This window comes from Nyctereutes procyonoides, unplaced genomic scaffold (genome assembly GCF_905146905.1).
Source record: "Nyctereutes procyonoides isolate TBG_1078 unplaced genomic scaffold, NYPRO_anot_genome, whole genome shotgun sequence".
Classification (NCBI taxonomy): Eukaryota; Metazoa; Chordata; class Mammalia; order Carnivora; family Canidae; genus Nyctereutes; species Nyctereutes procyonoides.
In genome coordinates this window covers 43,706,667-43,722,967 of record NW_026575146.1, presented here as the reverse complement: position 1 = coordinate 43,722,967, position 16,301 = coordinate 43,706,667, and positions in this window count along the sequence as shown.

Below are 16,301 nucleotides of genomic sequence, written 5' to 3'. Positions count from 1 at the left end.
AAAAGCATCACTTAGCTCTCAGGCAGACACCACCTCCCAGGGTAAGATGCCTTAAACGAAATGAAGAGGTGGAGGAGTGACCTTGCTGGTGGAACGAAGGTTAATGCCTCATCACCCCCCTATCATGACCACGTCCTGCTCCACTTTTTCTTCAATCTGATCCAGGCACCACCACTTTGAGGCAGTTTGGAGCACAGCACAGCCTACTGATGCTTTATACCAAAACGGCATGGGGCTGTCCCTCCAGTACTCAATACCTGGGCATGGCATCCCTTTTTGGGGAAGGTGGGCTTGGTGCCTTTCTTCTTCCATGCTTGGTGGCAGTGTATAAGATCTTGCCTTCAGTATGGATAGTTCACCTCTCAGGAGGGAGGTACCACCTTTGATATTCACGGCCTTAGTGGATCCATGTTAGGTCTCCCCCAGAAGACCTGCAACTTATGAACTTGAGGTGAGTTCTAGACCGTGTTCCAGAGTAGAGATATTTGGGGGCTTACCATGGACCTCCATGGAATGCATTTTCTAGGCCAAGCCTACACACATAGCCACATTTATAGTAGGGTTCTGGAGAGAAGGCAACACCACTTGAGACTGGACTCAAAACTGGGGTGGGTGTCCTAGTGAGCACCTGAGGTAGTCTAGAGAGATGCATGACTGTTCAGGGCTAAAACAAAACACCAGAAGTCGGCTACCTCTTTCACTACCACAAGTGTATCTTCTTGTGCAGGCTTATCATTGACCCGATAGTGTCTGCACCCTAGGGCCACAGAAAGAAAGAGTGTGCTCGTGGCCCTGAGAGGGACTGTAAGTGCAATGGGGCCTCAGGCAGGGAACCTGAGGAGGTGATGACGTAATGCAGGCTCTAACATCTGTGGATAACGTGATATCACGTCAACTCTTTTATGATTTTATTTATTCATGAGAGACCTAGGCAGAGGGAGACGCAGGCTTCCTATGGGGATGTGTCCTGCCAACAATTAAAAAAAAAAAAAAAAAAAAAAGCCTGCAGTACAAGTGCACCCTGTCAATCCCCTTCAGTTCTTCCTATCTGGCAAAATCTTGTCTCTCTGCCTTTTCTAGAAATGCCTTTCAGTAAGTAACTGATTACTATTGGACTATGTCTCACATCTCAAAATTGGGTCTATTGATGCCACAGGAAAGTCAGCCCCAGCAGTCCCTGGAATTCATTCATTCACTCCAGAAATGCTTATGCCAGTCTTCCTGACACGTGAACAAATAAATGGAGTTAAGTCACTATTTCCTTAGTACATTCTCTCCCCAGTGTTACTCGGATGTATTTGTTTAACATTTCTTTGAGAGAGAGCAGGGGCACAATCACGGGGAGTGGCAGATGGAGACAAAAAAGAAGACGCTGCTGATCGGAGCTCACTCCTAGGACTCCAGGATCATGACCTGAGCTGAAGGCAGACACTTAACAGACTAAGCCATGTAGGCGTCCCTGAGATCTATTTTAAATTTCCTTCGCATTCCTCAAACTTAGGCCAGATTCACTTGCCTAGTAGGTGTGCTGGACCACCATTCACAGAGGAGCAGTCAAGCCGTGACATGGCAGCATCTCATAAAACATAACAAAACAAAACAAAACAAAAACCTTCCAAAAAACATTTTCCCATTTCTCATTTTCCTTTTCCTTCCTGTTATGTGGAAAGAGGTCTCCTTCCCAATTTCAATGGAAATCTACTTCCTAAAATGTCCTTATTGAAAGATAGCTAAATTCTAGTCTTGGTGGACTCATGCACCCTTGCCAGATATCCCCCTTCACCCTTCCTTGTCTATATGAGACATTCAATATCTTATATTTAACAATTTTGCCACAGAAATGTTTAAACATCTAAAAGAGCAGATAGAGCAGTGTAACTTCACACATATCGCTCACCCAACTTGCTCTATTATCATTTAGCAGATGTGATCTATCCCATCTTTTACACTAAAGTGAAGAAGCCCATTTAAACATCTTGCCATTCATCTCTTGGACATATGCTATATGCCCATGTCAAAGCTCTCACATTTCTTTGATATTTATCACCTGTGGAACATATTCACCACAGACGTATATGCAACATTGGTGATGAAAAGGCACTGAGTCAACCCCAAGGAGCCACTGAGTGAATTCCTCAACTCCACACAAGAAGTAAACTTGCAGAGCAATTTCAGGGCACCATTTCACCGTCCCTTAATCTCACAGTAACTGTAACATGCAAAAATGTATGGAAAGAGATCACTGTACCTGTTGACAAAGACTTGACACTGTTCTATGTGTTTTCAAATATTTAGAAGAAAAATATTCCTGTCACTGTTCAAATGAACTACGTGTTCCAAGTTAAACACAGTCCATCAAACATTCCTCTCTTTCCCAAAATGCCTTTAAAAGTAAACGATAATATGAAAAAATGCTCCACATCATTAGCCATTGGGGAAATGCCAATCAAAACCAGTATTTGCTAGCACTTCGCACCTACAAGGATGGCTAGAATAGAAAAGATAATACAAGTGTTGGTGGGAATGTGGAGATATCAGAAACCCCATAGTATGTTGGTGGGAATGGAAAACAGTGCAGCTGTTTTGGAAAACAGTCTTGCAGTGGCTCCAAATGTGAAACAGAGACTTATCATGTAACCCAGCAGTTCCACTTCTAGGTGTATACTCAAGATAAATGAAAACATAATTCTACATGTAAACAAAGGTTCATAGCTATCTTAGTCATAAGATTCAAACTCCTGTCACACCACGGATGGACCTTGAAAACATCATGTTAAGTGAAAGAAGCCATCCACATCAAATGTCCAGAATAGAGACAGAAAGTCGATTGATCTTAGAGCCGAGGGATGAGGAGAGAGGGAATGATAGAAAAAAACTGCAGATCTTTTTCTCTGGAGTCATGAACATTTTAAAATGGACTGTAGTGATGCTCATGTCTGTGCCTAGACTGAAAATCATGGAACTATACACTTAAATGTGTGAATTGTATGGTATGTGAACGATATTTCAATAAGGCTATTAAAAACAAGGAAAGGATTCAAAAACAAATACTTAAGGATAGCAAGAAGGGGAACATATAAAACAAAAGATGTCAACACAATTTTGCAAGGTGGAAATCCAGTGGAGGAGTGGTAACTTGCTAGCAGAGCAAAAGCAAAGTGCTGGCAAACCAACTCACAACTGTAAAATCCAGAAGAAGAGCAACCTGGGCACCTAGATAAAAAAGAAATGAGAGTTTCTGTGTAGTAAACATGTTGAATCATTGGTCTTTTTTGTTTTATGTTTATGTAAATATTAATTCATGCATACAATTTAAAAATCACCCCTTTTGTGGAACGTTGATGCTCTTTGCCAATATTCTGTAAAACTTTGTAGAAAAGTTAGCATACTTCAAATGTGCAGAGGATCCCAGGTTTCTTGCCTGGGACAGAACCTGGGACAACTGTTTTAAAGTTGGCATTGCACACGTCTGGGGTCTGGGTATGGTGGAGGCAGCAGCTGCCAGAATCAAAGCCAGAAATCCCAAAGGTTGGGTAAACTTCATTTTTAAAAAGTATATATTTGAAAAAAAAAAAAAAAACTTGTGGCAAAGTTGCATCGACGGTAAAGCCAGGTAGTCTTTATCCAGATACCTATTAAGAATTTGACCTATTTACAATCTATATCTCCTTTCCTCCTCTCTCTGTGTAGGAACTCAGGTATATGCATGTGAAAAATATGCATCCATTCGTGAATATTTGAGAATACATTTCATGCATCAAGCACTTTCTCCCTGTATATTTCAGTGTGCATTTCTTAAGAAAAAGAATACTCTTACAGCACCATTATCTACTTTTGTAAATTTAATATGGATGCAAAACTGTTAACCTATCTCCAACTCATATTCCATTCTTGTGAATGTATCCAGTGGTATCTTCTATCTATGTGTGTTTGTTTAAACGTTCTTTACATGATTTGGCCTAGGATCACATACTACATTTAGTTGTTGTGTATCTTTAGTTTCCTTTAATCTGGATCAGTTTCTCTGCCTTTTTTTTTTTTTTTGGAAGAAGACCATTTTTTTTTAAGATTTTATTTATTTATTCATGAGAGACAGAGAGAGAGAGAGAGGCAGAGACACAGGCAGAGGGAGAAGCAGGCTCCATGCAGGGAGCCTGACATGGGACTCGATCCCAGGTCTCCAGGTTCATGCCCTGGGCTGAAGGTGGCGCTAAATGGCTGAGCCACCGGGGTTGCCCTGGAGGAAGGCCATTTTTGAAAAATAAATTTGATGTGCCATGTTTATAACCCCTTCTGACTTGGAAATGTTTTTGGGTGGAACTAATCTTGCTTAGACTTTAAAGGATGTTTGTACAGTTGTGAGTCCTAGGGGCCTTCCGGACGGTCAAGACCACACTTTCTATTCGAAACTAATTCCAGAGCTACAAAGATATGTGGAGGGAGTTTTCTTAACAGAGATACCTCCTGCAAGTCAAGGAAGGGTGTGTGAGGTGGGGTGGGCTTGAAGTGTACCTTCCTTTCGGCTAGTGGCAATGGTGAAGCTGAGGATGCAGGAGAAGAGAGGTGGAGAAAGGAGCTCTCTCCACTGGTAAGCCCTCCTCAACGGGAGGGACAGGACTGGGTGTCTAGGGCCAAGACTGATTCATGACAAAGGGAATGTAGGCGAGTCAAGGTAAGGAAATGATACGGGCTTAATTTCAATAGTACATAATCTAAATGATGAAGCTGTAAGGGTGACAACTATTAAATGACTAGCTAGCGTGGGGAGATGACACAAATACATATAAAGCATCAACAGGAGCGACATTATTGTTTAAAATGGATAGAGATGCCAAAACGCATTTGGCGAAACGCCAGAAGGTGCGTGGGAAAAAATACTTTTCGTGGAAGAAGCAAGCACATGTGTGATTGGAAAAACCCTATGGTCCAACACATTTGCTCTGTGAAATAAAGGAATCATTAAAAATGTTTGTGGGAGGAAGGGGCTTTGATAGCGAGAAGAAAGAGGGAGCAGGCTTTGAGACACTCTATGTGTGGAAGAGAACCTGTAGGGCACGAATAACCTAAGAGGGATTTGGGGAAGTAGAAGCATTACAACTAAAGTTTTTTAAATTGTTTGCCACGGGTGGCATGGGTGTGCCATGTACTTTCTGTTCCTTGGTTCAGGGTATTCTGCTCTCATGCTCTTTGGAGAACTTGGATTCTTTTGGGAGATGGGGAGGGTGTGGATGCCACTGAGTCTATTTCTTATGCCCCATCACCAAGTAATAAAAAGGGTCTCAGGTAACATCAGTGTAACAGGTGGAACAAGAACATTTCACTAAGGTAAATATATGATACAGTGAAAAAGTGGAGTAGGAAGGTAGGTTGGAGGCATCTGAGGGGCCATGGGAGGATGGACACATCTGCTGGGCTGGATGGTGGGAGAAGGGCTGCATGTGAGTTTCTCTCTCAAGTGTTGTCCCCTCCCCCACACTCAAGAACCTTTAGTGTCTGTACTAAAGCTCTCTGATGTGCTCCTGGAACCCTAGTCTAGAACACGTACTCTCAATGCCCAGGGGCCTGAGGCAGCAGTGCATTTCCAATAATGTCAATCATCTTTGTCTGAGAAACCTTAGTGCACCATGGCTGACCTCCAAATAAGCTTTCTAGGTAGTCCTGTCCTTGCCGTCCTGTGTGGGATGGGGCTCCTTCTTCTGATGCTGTGCTACCTACAGAGGAAGCTATGTTTGCCAATATGTTGGAAACAGAGAAATGTCAATCAGGTAAATAAAGGAGAGTCCCTCAGAGATAGTAAATCTTTCTTTTCAACCAGATGAATTCAAGCTATCAACTGTCAAATCATACTTTTGCTGAACCTTACAAATTTTATTTCATTTTCATATTTATTTTATTTTATTTTATTTTATTTATTTTTTATTTTACTTTATTTTATTTTATTTTATTTTATTTTATTTTATATTTTATTTATTTTATTTTATTTTAAGTAGGCTCTAAGCCCCGTGTGGGCCACAAGCCCAACACAGGACTGGAACTCATGACCCTGACATCAAGACCCGAGCAGAGACTGAGAATCAAGTACAACCAATGGAGCCACCTAGACACCCCTTAAGTTGTATTTCAATTTCCATTTAGTTTAAAATGTTTTTTTTTTTCTCAAAACGTCTTCCTTGGCCTGTATAATAGTAGTGTGTTATTTAATCTAATCCAAACATTTTGGGATTTCTAGCTATCTTGCTGTAGTTGATATCTAGCTTAATTCTACTATGCTCTGAAAACCTACTCTGTGTGATTTCTATTTTATGTTTGTTAAGGTGTGTTTTGTGGCACTGAATGTGATCCATCTTGCTGGATGTTCCATGTGCACTTGAGAAGAATGTGTATTCTTGTCTTAGATGAAGTATTCCATAAATGTCAATTAGATCAAGTTGATTGACGGTGCTCTTCAGGACAACTCGATCTATTCTGGTTTTCTGCCTGCTGACTCCGTCCCCACTCTGTATGATAGGGGGCTGTTGAAAATTCCAACAATAACCGTGCATTCATCCATTTTTTCTAGCAGTTCTACCAGTTTTTGCCTCACATACTTTGACACTATGTTGTTACATGTGCACATACATGTAAGGAGTGCAGTGTCTTAGTGGAGAATTGATCTCTTGGATATTATGTGATGCTCCTCTTTATCCCTGATAATTTTCCTTGCTGTGAAGTGTGCTGTGTCCAACATGAATATAGTTACTTCTGTTTTCTTTTGGTTAGTGTCAGCATGGTGTTAGCATTCTTTATCCCTTTGCTGTTAATCAGTCTATATGTTTATACTGAAGGTGGGTATTTTGTAGACAACATGTAATTTGGGTCTTGTTTGCCTATCCCGACAGTCTTCTCCGTGTTTTAACTGGTGCATTTAGACCACTTCCATATAGTGATTTTAAACATAGTCCATTAATGCCTCTAACTGGTCTGTAACACTTTACTATTCATCATACATACACTTTCTGCCTTTTTATGCTTTTTCTGGTTTCAAACAAGCACTGACAGGATTCCATTTTCTCACTTTTGTTAACATATCAATTATTCTTTGCTTAACAATATTTTATTGTTTGTCCTAGAGCTTGTAATATAGATTTACAAGTACTCAACGTGCACTTTTGTATAACGCAAGACCCCCTCATATGTCGCGCAGGATTTTCCAATTCCCGCCATCCCTTGTAACACTGATGCCATTCACGACGCTTATCCATATACTATAATCACCCAACACATTATCATTATTATTATTAGGTCAATTGAGAAGAAGACGAAAAAATTTCCATTTTATCTGCATTCCTTCCTTTTCTCCTTTTCTTCTTTGTAGATCTGTGTTATTTTCCTTCTCCCCGAAGAACTTCTTTTAACATTTATTGCACACAGGTCTCTGGCTAATGAATTCCCTGGTTTTATATCTCTTTCACTTTTGCACGATAATTTCACTAGATATAAAATTTTTGATTGGTGTTTTTTTTTCTATCAACACTAACTATTTCACTCCAATCTCTTACTTGCATGATTTATGATAATAGGTCATAATTCTTATATTCTTTCCTCTACAAGTGGGGTTTTTCTTTCCCTCTGCCTTCTTCCAAAATTTTCTTTTTTTCCCCCCTTACATTTGAATATCATATGTCCAGGAATAGACTTTTTTAGTATTTTCCTGCTTGCTGTACTCTGAACTTCCAAAAGTATGGTTAATCTGTCATGAATTTTGGAAAGTCCTTTGCCATTACTACTTCAAACATTTTTTCTGTTCTTTCTTCTCCTTCTGGTATTCCAATTACATATATGTTATACATTTTGTTTTGTTGTTGGTGGTGGTTGTTGTTATACGTTTTGAAACAGAGTCCTCTGATAGCTTAGATTTTAGCATTCCAAAACTTACTCTTCTCTTTGAATGTCTGTGTGGTAACTTTCTAGTGACATCTATGTAAACTCACCCATTCTTTCCTTGACCATATGCAACCTACAGATGAGTCGATCAAAGGCATTCCTCATTCATCATAGTGCTTTTGATTTTAATATTTCCATTTGATTGTTTCCTCAGGGTTTCCCTCCCTCTGCTTACATCCTTCAGTTGTTTTTGTGTGTTGTCTAGTTTTTACATTAGAGACCTTCAGATAATAATCATGGTTATTTTAGATGCCATGCATGAGAATTCTGAAATCAGTGTCATATCTGAATGTACACCTGATGCTTGGTTTTTCTATTGAGATTGCCTTATCTTGCCTTTTAGCATGGCCTGTAATTGTTCTTTGAAAACCAAAGATGACGTATTGGGTAATAGGAATGGAAGAAAACAGACCTTTACTGTGAAGTCGTATGTTAATCTGGCTAGCTGTTGGGCTGTGTTTAATATTATTGTAAGTATACATGTCAGAAGCTTCGATTTCCAGTAGTGTCCTTGTTTTTGTCTCTCCTAGTGTCTTTAGGTTCCCCTTAATCTCCAGAAATAGAGCCTATACCTTGTAGCTCTTTTGAGATGCGATCCTGTTACTACCCTGGAGCCAAGTCAATAATACTGTGGTGAGGTGCTGGGGAGGGAATATGATTAAACATCAGTCTTTTAATGGGCTTATGTACCTGAGTTTCGGTGGTCACAATTGTTTTGAAGGTTTTTGGTTTTGTTTTGTCCCACTTCATAGATGAGACAGGAGTCCTAGCTAGAAGGGGCTGCTGTAGATGGGTAATTTATGTTCTCCCACGTGGCATTAGGCTCTGGTAGTCTTTTCCCCTGCTGTGTAGGCATTCCGTTATGGAGGACTCTGTGGGATTATTTCACAATGTTCAAAATGGTTACTTTTCTCTCAAACCCTATACTCTCCTGGCAGAGAACTGAAGATTTTGGGTAAGTCTTTCCTGTGAGAACCAGGGGAGCTTCCTGGTAATACCCCCCATAAAAAGTGTCTATGTAAGGGTTCCTACTAGGAGAGCAGTGCTGAGCCACTAGCTTCTGTTCCAGGTAAGTTAATCTTAACTATGATTTTCTGCAGTGGGCAGAAAAGGGGCAGTGGTATGCCACAAATGGCTCCAAGAAAAATCACTGACTTTCAGTTTGTAAGCTTTTGGCTCCTTTCAAGACTGAAGTGATGGCTTTCAGGTTTTTAAATGTTAGAGCTGGAACCAGAAGTTGTCCTCCAGAAAACGAGTCTTTGTTTTCCTGTTCCTCTTGCCACTTTTCTAAATGAGTTTGGTAGACTCAGAGATACACCAAGAGTGGGAAGTTGAAGGAAAGAAAGGACATTCACTCCTCTAGGAAAAGAGATCTGGCAGCATTAAGTTTTAAGGAAGGACCTAGGTTTCTACTTGGAAGTCACAGGCTTTCTGATATGTTGGCTGGTCTTGGGTAAAATCCCACACTCTGGGAATCTCTGGACCGGGATCGGGTTATTTAGAGAGTATATAATCCGTATGAGAGAACAAAATTCCCTAGCACCTGATCATGAGTCACAGTCCCATATCAGGTATCACTCGGCCAAGTCTTCCTTTGTGTTGGGCAATCAGGAGCACAGCACTGAGCCTCTGAGAAGAGACTGGGGTCAGAGCTATGTCCTAAGATACAGGGTCCTGGCTGAGGGAGCACAGATGTGTCTTCCAACTTCAGGTTCTAGGTCCTTATTGAACAAAGGACTTCGGGCTGAGAATATCAGCTATGGGCCCCACAGTATCCTCCTTTGTGTTTTTGAAAGATGTAAATATTGAAAAATTTTGTATCACCTTTAGAAATCAATAAAAGCATACAAAGTTCTATTAATTAAAATAGAGTCCAACTGTTTTTGGATAATAATGTCTCCACTTCTGAGAGAACAGTCAGAGAGAGGACTCCCAACCCTTCATTCTTTTTTGTTCTAGCGTCAGGGAAGAACCAAGAGGAGGAGGAAAGGCCGGCCACTGAAAGGTAAGGTTCTGCCTATCCCACCTGAGCTCTCCAAGGATGACCCTTCCTGTCCTTTCCGTGAGGGGCCAGGTCCATGATCTCTGAGCATGTTGACTGATAGATACAGTCCCATCTCAGAAAACAGAGGCCTCAGGAGGGAGGCTCATGGAGAGGCAGGCAGAGCCCAAGACCCTTCCCAGGTTCCTTGCTCTGACCATCCCTGGGCATGAAGTAATGGTGGTCCTGGGCAATGTGTGTGGCCCAACAGGTGGCCGTGTGAGATGTCAAGAGTCAGAAATTATGGCTCCTGACTTTGTGAAAGACCTATGACATCATGGATACTCAGATTCCTCTGAGAGGTAACCACCGACCTATGTTCCTCATAGGATGGTTTTCAGTATCACATGGGATAATACGTGCAAAAGCCCACTGTGAGTGATAAAACAATAGGAGTCTTGTTATTATTATTATCATGACCATGTGATCTTATATCCTCATCCTTGGAGCTCTCCAAGTCTACTCTACCAAGGATAACCCTTAAAGGACACTATTCCATCTCTTAAAAGATCTCTTGCTTCTATTTTTATCATTCTCCTGGTTTCCCAGGGTGGAGAACTTGTCAGAGCAAAGTAGAGGCGGCAAGAAAGGTGCTTTCTCTTCTGCAGAGGTGACTAAACATTTCTTTCCAGTACCCCTGTTTTTAGCAGAGTCTGTGAATTTCTGGGGCCTCAGGGAAGCCTGGGATTGACAAGGGATGGAAAATCCTGGGAGTTACAATGTGAAAAACTTGAGGAAGAGGGGGGGACCCTATCTTTGCCAGACGTACCATGGTCACACATGTTTGTCCTGGTCTTGGCTGTAGCTTTGGGGTTTTTTTGTTTTTTGTTTTTTTTTTTTAATTTTTTTATTCATGATAGTCACAGAGAGAGAGACAGAGAGGCAGAGACACAGACAGAGGGAGAAGCAGGCTCCATGCAGAGAGCCCGATGTGGGATTCGATCCCGGGTCTCCAGGATCGTGCCCTGGGCCAAAGGCAGGCGCCAAACCGCTGCGCCACCCAGGGATCCATTGGCTGTAGCTTTGTACCTCCTGTCTCTTGCAGCCCCCTAGGCCGGCATCATGATACCACCCACTTTCGTCATCTGTTATGTCCAGACCCCTCCTGTGAGGTGTGTAATAGCACAACTGCTGAGGTCAATCGTCTGCTGTTCCCAGAGGCCCTGGAAGATGCTACTCCCTCTGTGATCCCCTTGGATTCCACAGCTCCTGTGATTGACTCGTCATTCACTCCCGTCCCTCCAGGAGACCTAGTGTCTGCCCCTTTGCCTGAACTTTCCCCAAAACCCCCTGCTGTCTTCTCACCTAACCCAATGACCCCGTTAGCTCACTTTTTCTTACCCTCACCAACCAGTCACTCTCTGCCCCTAGAGCCAAAAGCCTTGGATTCTGAATTGCCAGCAGACCATTCCACTTCACCCCAACCTTTTGCCTTTCCCTCTCTCCTACCACATGACACTCAGAATGGAGATCTTATTGTCCAACCAGAGGCCACTTTACCTCTGAATACCATCTCCCCTTTTGACACCACCATTTCGCATGATATTAACCGCTTACCAAATCTGTCCCGGAAAATGAATCCCGCCGATTCATTCTCTTGTCTTCATGCACCACCAACCCTGTCTGTTTCACCACCGCCAGACTGCACTTTAGCTGTGACTCAATCTAAATCAATTCCTGTCTCACTGAAGCCTGTTCCTGAGAATGTGTCTCCAGATAGCCCTGGCGGGTTGTCCACCTGTGTCACAACAATCAGAAGTAGTGACTGTTCAAAACCGTCCATTTCAGAATTCTCCTGTTGGCAGGCTCATGCCAACAACATGTTCTTCCCCAACTTTTCACACTCTGATTTTCGGCAAGAGCAAAACCATCTACCAGAAACCTATCTCTGGGGAGACTCTGCCATCAAGCCAAAGCAGGCTAGTGGACTTTCTTTCCCTGACCCTAACTTCCAGGAATTCTTAGAGACACAAATGAAAAGGAGAATGGCCTTCCAGATTTTAGAGAAGAAAAAAAGAGAGGAGGGACCATTTTCCAAACAAATGTGGTCAGAATACCGATGGACATCTTTAGGGAATCCTTTGCAGCCATGTGATGGGCAGGTCACTACAGCCCCCAAAACTGGCTGGAACTCTGAAGGCAGACCAGAGCAGCTGCCTTTTTGTCAGCAGCTCCTCTAAGTCAAGTCTCTGGGAGGAAACTTGCATCAGAAATACAGCCAGCTCTTCTGGGGTCTTCCCTCTTTGCACAGTGAGTCCTTAGTAGCCACTCTCCTGGTTTCTAGTAGTACTTCCCCACTAGAGTCTCACTTTGTCTTATTCAATGGAATTCATAATACCTCTGCAGTCGAAATGCAGGAACAAGATTCTCCACCACGTCCTCATTCCCATTCCATTCTCCTGCCCAGTGTACATCCCCCAGCCTTGCTTCAATCCCTGTCCCAATCCCAACCCTTCCCTTACACTCAGGTGAACCCCCAGGCCCACTTTCAATCACACCTCCCAATCCTACCATCTTCTTCTTCAGCCCAGATAAGGGACTGTGGGGTATCTTTCCATCGATCCAAGCATGAGTCAGACTCTCATATCTTGACTGAAAATCAACACCTGGAATGGTACGTGTTGCAGAAACAACAGGAAAGCTTGTGGGGTTTAGTCCCTGTGTTCCAAAAACCCCAGAAACCATTTTTCCTCAAGCTCCCAACTTTCCATTGGTTAGCTGGTCACCCCATGCCTATGTCCCAGTCTCAATCCCTCCTGGCCATTTTCATATCGCCTGTGAGCCCCAGAAGACCCTGGAGTTACAAAGTCCAAGGAAGGTAATCCCACGCTGGTGCCTCCACGCCTGTAGAAATCTAGAGTCTCTAGCACTGATGGGGCCTCAGTGTAAACTAGCAGTAATGTCTCAGCAAAAGGGCAGACATGTTCACTCACAATTCTCTGAGCTTCAGGCCTATAGTAGCAAGGATCTAGCAAAGACTGAATGTAGTCTCCCAAGAAGTTTCCATGAGAGGCTCCCAACAAAGTTCCCGCTAAGGAAGGACCTGAGGAGGAATCCTCGGTATATCCTAGAGAAGAGCCCAGAAGACAGCCCACATAGGGTCTCAGAATACTACCTAGGGAAGGGTCCAAGGGCTGCCCTGGAGACAAAAAGTAACTGTAGGTGTCATTCAAGGAATCACTCAGGGAATGAATTATTAACTGTCTCAATGAAAGACACAGACCAGAATCCCACGAAAAACATCCTTAGATTACATATGAGCAGGAAGTTTCGGCAGATCACTGCAGGGAGGATTCCTATAGGTGTGTGCTATTCATGGCTGGCTGATGACAATACATTGCCTTTTTCTGGGAGTTTCCAGATGGAGACAGAAAACACAAAATTCAAAAAAGACAATGATGGATACGGCTTATTACCAGATTACCCCTCTAGAGCTTCCATTTCTTGATCCCAGAACGCGACAGATGCTAGAGGCCCATCTTATAAGATTTCGCATGAGTCAGAGGTGGGGTCTACCTCTCAGGGTTCTTAAATCCATAAAATCCATAGATATGTTGAGGCAAGCCAAAACATGGCCTGTTCCCCAATGTGACTTTCCCTCCTCAGCCATGCTTATTTCTGGGGTGGATTCCAAAGCTGAGGTTTCTAAAGCCCTTGAGGGAATCCCTAAACCTATTTTTGGAGACAGGGTGAGAACAACAGATTCAGCCCTCACCCTTGATCGTCCTCTCCCTGCTATGCCATCTGTAGGCAATGAAGGACAGGGGGTCCTGAAGGGATCACACTCTGACACTGATCATAAGTTTGCAGAGGATATCCAGACAGCTGAGGGTGGCAGCCATAATTTTCAACCCCTTACACACAACATCAAAGTTCAAGTGAGACCCAGTGAGACTACATCAGACAACACATGTGGCCCAGAGGTGTCCATGAGGCAAGCTGGGGCTGGACATGAGCCAAAGGATGAAGACCTGAGTTCCAGTGACAGAGTAGAAACAGTTGAGGGCAAAGTGATGTTGGAGAAGAATTTAGAACATTTTGCTATGTCCAACTTATCCAGGGTTATATCTGACACCAAGGAGCTCGGTACTCTTCAATCCCAATCTCGTGACACCCTGACAACCAGTGAAGAGTTGGGAATCTCCAAAATGATAAATGTCAATATGAGTAAGGTAGAAACTGCCCTGACCAATGAATATCCCTCACCAAATGTACTGGTTCCCCAACATTATGAACTATCAGACTTTAAAAGCCTGCTCCTTAGTGAGTTAAAGTGCAAACTGGACACCAGGGAGCATAACCAGGCTCAAGGTCATCCCACGGACATGGCCATTACTTCAAATAGCTTGACTTCCAAGGGCTCACTGACTCAGTCCCAGAGTGTCTGCAGCGAGGTCGTGGAAGCTTCCCAGATGCTGCATGTCCATCTGGAGGATGAGAGGATGAGCACAGAGCAGCAGCATGAGTCCTGGGACTCCAGGCAAACCTCATGTCAGTGCCAGCCTAACAATTTCCCACAGACAAATGGTGCAGAGAAAGTGAGACCTCAGGGTTCCAAAGCACGAAAACGTAAAGGTGTGGTTTCAGGAGTAGGGACACCTGTAGCCAGAAAGGAGAACCACTGTGTTGAGGACGCAAAATCAGACAGTGCTTCCCCATCTCCGTCACAGAAGAAACAGCTTCCTCGTGAACGTTACCTCGGAAAAATGATGAGGCAATGTTTTCAGTGGTTCAGGTCCAAGAGAAAAATGATAGGGCAGGGAAGTCCCCAGCCAAAAGCCAAGTTCATGTCAGCGTTCGTGCAGCACCAAGGCCTAGTTGAAAGTGTGGCTACTTCTGTGAGTGATGTGCCTCCTGAAGGTCACAAGCCCATGACTACCACTGGGAAGATCCTAGAAGAGAAGATGGAATGTAGGTATGAATCTGAGGCCTTAGAGGTAAGCCAGCAGCAAGAGGAACTAGAGGCCCAGGTAGTGCCTGACAAGAGACATCACTCCAACTGTTGGGCTCTCTCTGACCCACAGCATGAGAAACAGGCAAGTATCAAGTCCTGCAGTGAAGATGCTGTCACTGCTGACCAGGGATGTCTTACAAGTATCCTACGCAGCGGAGACAGGGCCGGACATCCCCAGAAAGCTGTGATCTTCAAGGACCAGCTATTGGGCCAGAGTAAACCCCCTTCTTCTCTGTCCCTCGGGGAGCCTGTGCCCCACCCAAGCCACACCTGTGTGCGTCAAGCGTGCCAGGTCCCTTCCGGCCACCCTCAGCCCTGGTGAAAGTAGTGTGTTTAGTGATTTGACTCTTCTGCTCAAGCAGAAAATGCTTCACCAGCACTTCCAGGAAGAAGACCTTCTTTAAAGAAATCATTCCATCCTTGTTGAGAAAGCCTCACAGTTTTCATGTCAATATGTCCTCTGATGAGAACCACTTCAGCCCAACGAAGAATATTAATCCTCCTCAATAAAGGTTTCTTCCAATAGTGGTGTTCTCTGTGTGCTGCTGTGGGCCCGGGGCTGGGGCTCGGGCTTGTGTTCAGGGAAAGGAAGATGCGAGTTAAACTCCTACTGATTTCCTCTTTGGGCTTCGACAAGCTCACCAGTCCCTGGTAAGGAGCCAGACAGTGGCCCTCTCAGTGTTATCCTGAGGTCCTTTATTTGACTCTGCTCAGATGTCCTGTATTTAAAACATGTACTTTTCTTCATAAGAAGAACTGAAAGCTTACTCTGAAAACCTTCAGGCCTTTACAAAGTGAGAAAAATCCCTGAAAGTCTAGACCTTGCTTCAAACTGTCTTTTCATCTGCTCCCAAACTATCTGTAGGGTGGGATGAGTTACTATGTCATCTAGGCCTCACCTCCTGGAGACTACTCAGAGCAATGATACCATTTCACACGAGTCCATGGGATAGATTTGAGCATGAAGATCGTACCTCCACGGATGTTGTCAGAGAGGCTGTCCTCCTACATGGTGCCTGCCTTCCCAGGCATGCAACATTTTAGACCAAGGTTACAATAATTGAGGGGTGCATTAGTTATCTATTGCTTTGTAATGGGTACTCCAAAATTTAGTGGCTTAAAAATACATACTTGGCCTGCCTGGGTGGCTCAGTGGTCTGCCTTTAGCTCAGGTTGTGATCCCAGGGTCCTGGACTTGCATCCTACTTCTGTTCTGGCTCCCTGCAGACAGCCTGCTTCTGCCTCAGCCTATGTCTCGGCCTCTTTCCTCTGGGTCTCTCATGAATAAACAAATATCTAAGAATAAGCAAGCAAAAACATTCTTATTATCTCAGTTTTTGTCGGTCAGAATTTTGGGGGATTTTCTGTTTCAAGGCTGCAATT